At 36.0% G+C, this 4808-nt stretch overlaps 1 protein-coding gene across 1 annotated transcript in view; it reads right to left on the reverse strand.

Annotated features, from left to right (window-relative positions):
* The window catches only part of LOC108773529 (uncharacterized), a 173307-nt gene that overhangs the window by 43485 nt on the left and 125014 nt on the right, over positions 1-4808 (reverse strand). The gene's annotated exons all lie outside the window — the stretch shown is intronic.

Raw genomic sequence — 4808 nt, forward strand, 5'->3', positions numbered from 1 at the left:
TAAAAATAATTATACAGTTTACATATTCGATACAAATTATATTATAAATATTATAAAATTATTACAAGTCATATAAAGTAAGAAAAAAAAAATTGTTTAACAAAAGATAAACAAAAACATAAACATAAAACCTGAAACAAGATATTATTCTTTATAATATATTAATAACGCCGCAGTTATTTCTGCATTTTCTTTAATATTTTTTTCTTTTTTCTCCAAATCATTATATTCTATCCATGTTGTACAATTTGTATCGGATATGTAAACTGTATAATTATTTTTAATCTCCTAGCCATCATTAGGCCCCCTATGTGAAACCTGACATTTGACTTACAAAAATGCTTGACTTAATTTAATGCTCATTAAAAATTTTTTTTTTTGAAGTCGAGTGCCGCAGATTCCCATAGGTTTTGTGTAAAATATTAACTTATTTTCAATGGTACAAATTAGTACAAAATTAGTACTAAAATTTCCAATAGGTCCGATTTGATTCTGCTCATTTGGTCCTGCCAGCTTTATAGAGCTGAAGAATATCACGTAATTATGGCGTTTCGTCCCAACTTCCTCTACTGGACTCATCAGTAAGGCATTGTAGTGGAAGCCTACTTTAGACGCCTGTTTAAGTTATCAAATCGAGATTCTATATATACAGATATACGCGTATCAAAACACTTGCAAGAATTTTTGCGAATATCTATAGACCTCTGATGGCGGGTCAACGTAGTATAATAATATTCTTCGCAATATTTATTTTAAATTAATATATGTAATTCCCCTCCCACCCCCCAACTTGCGCGATATAGATATAAAAATATAGATATAAAAATATAGGTATAAAAATATGTATACAAAATGGATAATTTTTTAAATACGCAACTATGTGTTTTCTTTACACCATTTGATTTATCTCATTATTCTGTTCACAAAAGTATTAAGGTACGATAATCAAAAAGTCAACAATTTACGAGTTATTTAACATTTTGTGTCAATATGTATCAAAATAAAGTGTAAAATATCTCGAAAACTATTGGTTTTTTGGTATCTCTACCTTAATACTTTTATATGCAAAATAATTAGAGGAATCACGTTATCTAAAAAAAATTACATAATTCCATTTAAAAAAGTGGAGGTGACCTTCATATCTTTTTAGCGCCTCCACCAAAAAAACAATTATTGACATCACATTATATGCCCCTCGAAACCAAGCAACTTTTGTTTGACACTTTTTCTTCTATTGTCAAAAACAAGCGAGTTATTCAGGTAACCTGTTTTAAATGCCCCTCCCTGTATATTTTGTGTATGCAAATATGTATATTTTGTTGCGTTAATCTGAGGACAACAGTATCGTTACCAATAAGCTGAGGAACTTAATTGGCCGAGGGTTGTGCTTATGCTTAGACAACTTAAGAATACAATCGAAATATGAATTTATAACCATCGCTGAAATCCACCGCTGAAGATGGCAAAAAACTATTGCCGAAACGTCCGGAATCGCTCTTATGCCCGTTTTCATCAATGTAAATTAACTTTAATCTCGGTTTAACTTACTGTTCATCTTTTTTTAATTTTTAAAATTAGAAAGAGACGAAGAGCAAATTGAACCGAGATTAAAGTTAATTCTATATTGGTGAAAATGGGCATTAATCGTGTGGATCACGAATTAGATTAAATAAGTATCGTTAAATTATAACTAGCATTGTGACTCTATTTGCCTTTATACCGATGTATAATTTTTGATTACATAGGTTTATATATTGATTATTAAAATAATAGGCCTAGAATCACACGATATACGTTTGATCGAACTCCATATTTAATCCCTGTATTCAATCTTTTTAGCTAAATATGTGATAACTGAGCTGAATCGCAATATTATACGGGTGTTCTAACCCGTTGAACGGAAAGTCAGCGTGGAGTTTCGGCAGCTGCGTCCGCGTTCGACGATAGCGGGGATTCAATGATCGAAAGTGCCGGCGCTCAGTAACGGTACACTCGGCCGAGAGAGGAATGCTCCCTGCATCCACGCGCGCGTGGAGCTGGATGAACGAGCGGAGCGTGCGGTGACCGAGCGGGGCCTCCGGCCTTTCCGAAATGCGTTCGTCGATCTCTTTTTCTCTTTCTCTCTCGGCGGCCGTCTTTCGCGTACAGTCCCCTCGCGGCGATCGATACCACGGTCGCACGAGAACGCAAAACAGTATCTTTGGCGACGTTCCCAGAGTTGCGGGAAACTGTAACGCGATGTCGTTTCTCAGTATCGAGAAATCGAGTGGCTTGGCGACCGAATTTCGCCGAGGATTCCTTTTCCCGATAATTAGAGATCTGAATTCCAAGTTACACTAACTACAAAAATTACGAACTTTCGGGAGAAGGAGAGAAGCGACTTAACGTCCAACTTGAACGTGATCACCATTTTGACGTTTGACATTTTCGTTCTTCGGGATTCGTTAAAGGTAGGGTCCCCATTCGCGCGTTCAGAAACTCTTTGCCTTGGATATTATCATCTTTTCTAGGACATTTGGAGGGATTTTCCAAAGACATCCGAGATAATTATGAGCGTCCGGGATTTCAGAGAATCTTCTAAATCTAAATATTTTGCTCCGACTCTTATTCTGCCGCGTCATTCTGTATTAGTTCTGATTTATAATGGATGTAGTAATTCTCAAGCTGTGAGAAACTAACCAATTACCTATAGTCGAAGAATCTGGAGACTAATCAACTATGATTGGTCATCATTTCCTACGATATTAAATTAATATCGCTAATAAACAATTTTATAGCCTGAGTATTTGCCTGAAAATTCTAAAAAAAAGTTTTTTTTAAATAAGTATAGGTATCTACTTCCTGGGTCAAAAAATAATGAGCTATTTGTTGTTAGAATTCAATAAATTTATTGTAATCAATAATACTAATCGGAACGTTTCGACTTTATAAAGTCATCATCAAACGCACAAAACCCCAATCTAATTAATAAGTTAACATGACAATATCAAAGACGCATAATTAACATTCAAAAATTATTCAATTGCAATTCTTAAAGGTCCAAAAGTACAAACTAACATGTCGCAAGACTTGTTATACGTTATAAGCAACTAATTGCTCTAATGTTAAATTGTAGTCAATTTACTTGAACGATGAAATGAAACTGCTGTAATTCATTCTTCGTTTTTCAGCGAGAAAGGTTAGCCCAAATAAGAAATTTCCAGTCAATTAGTCAATAATAAAATCACATAGAGCAAGTATTTGGTTTTTTTTGACATCACAAGATTGTATATGTAGGATGAAATTACAAAGGAAGGTAATTATTCACTTAAAATTTTTAATGAAACTTGAAATTATACGTCTTAACTGTGTAGAAGGCAATGTACAAAAAAAAAAAAAATGAAAATTCTATACTGAAAAAATTGTCCGGTTGGATCACTTGTAATTCTGAAAATGCGCGAATTATAATAGAACTTTTTTTTATTAAATCTACTAAATTCTACTTGATCGTCGAGATTAGCGAAATTCTTTGGTATAATCAGAATTTTCTAGTTGGTCCATTTTTTATTACACACCTTTCTCAGTCGAGTTTCGAAAATTTCGATATTGCGAGCCTAGCTAAAGGAGACGATAGTTGTACGGCCGTGAATCGATCCTGATTCGCGCGACGCTCGTGAATTATTCTTAGAGGCTGCGATTTATACAGAGCTTTCAACTTCTCCGCGAATTAACGATTCGCCTTTTACCGCCGCCGCTGGCGCGCCGTTTGTCCGGTTTAATCGAAGTTCGCAAATTACCTCGCCAACCACGATGAACGTTTTAATACCGAACTTCGTCTGTCTTCGCGAGAAATTCGAGGAATGTCCCACATTAACGAGACCTCACGTGCCAGGAGTTCTGGAACGGTCCGAATGAAAAAGATCGGGGAAACCCGGAAAGTGCGCGTTCCTTTTTTTCTTTAATGACGCTTTTTACCGCGACCGTTTTAGATTTTCGTTCCGAGTTTATAGTTTCTTGCGGTAATTTCGGTAGCTCATGTAATAATGCTTTACCGATCTGAACTGTGTAATGAGGCCAATCGATGGAAGTCGTGCATCATCAACTTCGACTAAATTAAACGCAGGTATCAAATTAAATGTATTAAATTACCCGTAAGGATATCATGATTGCGACTATTAGTGTAATTCCAATTCAATTATCTTGTTCCAAATATACCTATACAGACACTATCGGTTTGCGAGTTTCTCGTCGTCGAGCGGTACTGCAGCGCGTAATAGCTATTAATTCTCCGGCATCAGTCCTTTATTCAACACAACATTCTCGTCAGTGAAAGGAATGTGACATACATAATGCATACGGCATAGATACCGTAAGTAAATTTCGATTGCCGTTAACACTTGTCGCAAACAAGTTGAGAATTGCTCACAAAAAGTCGGACAAGTTTTTATATACGATTGTTCTATCGGATTATCAGAAAAGTATGATGAGTCAAGATAGGATTATTACGAGATTGATTTTATATACGTACTGTATTTGCCGGACCAACAGCTGCCGCAAATCAAACCAACTTTCCCGCCCATCTTCCTCGCGATAACGAGATGCGCAGCTATCAAGAGGTCCTTGCTCTCTGCCGTGAATCTTAATAGCAACGTGATCGACGTTTTGTCACACCACGTGCCTGTCATGGGCACAGTCACGTCGCCAACGAGTCTCGTCTGCCACGTGCGCACTACGTCGTATCCCGTAATACCGAAGGCAAACAGACAGTCACTGTCGACCTAATAGATGTAATTGTTAGTCAACAGTTTTTTTTTTTTTTTTTTTTTTTT

Source organism: Cyphomyrmex costatus, unplaced genomic scaffold (assembly GCF_001594065.2).
Source record: "Cyphomyrmex costatus isolate MS0001 unplaced genomic scaffold, Ccosl1.0 scaffold212, whole genome shotgun sequence".
NCBI lineage: Eukaryota > Metazoa > Arthropoda > Insecta > Hymenoptera > Formicidae > Cyphomyrmex > Cyphomyrmex costatus.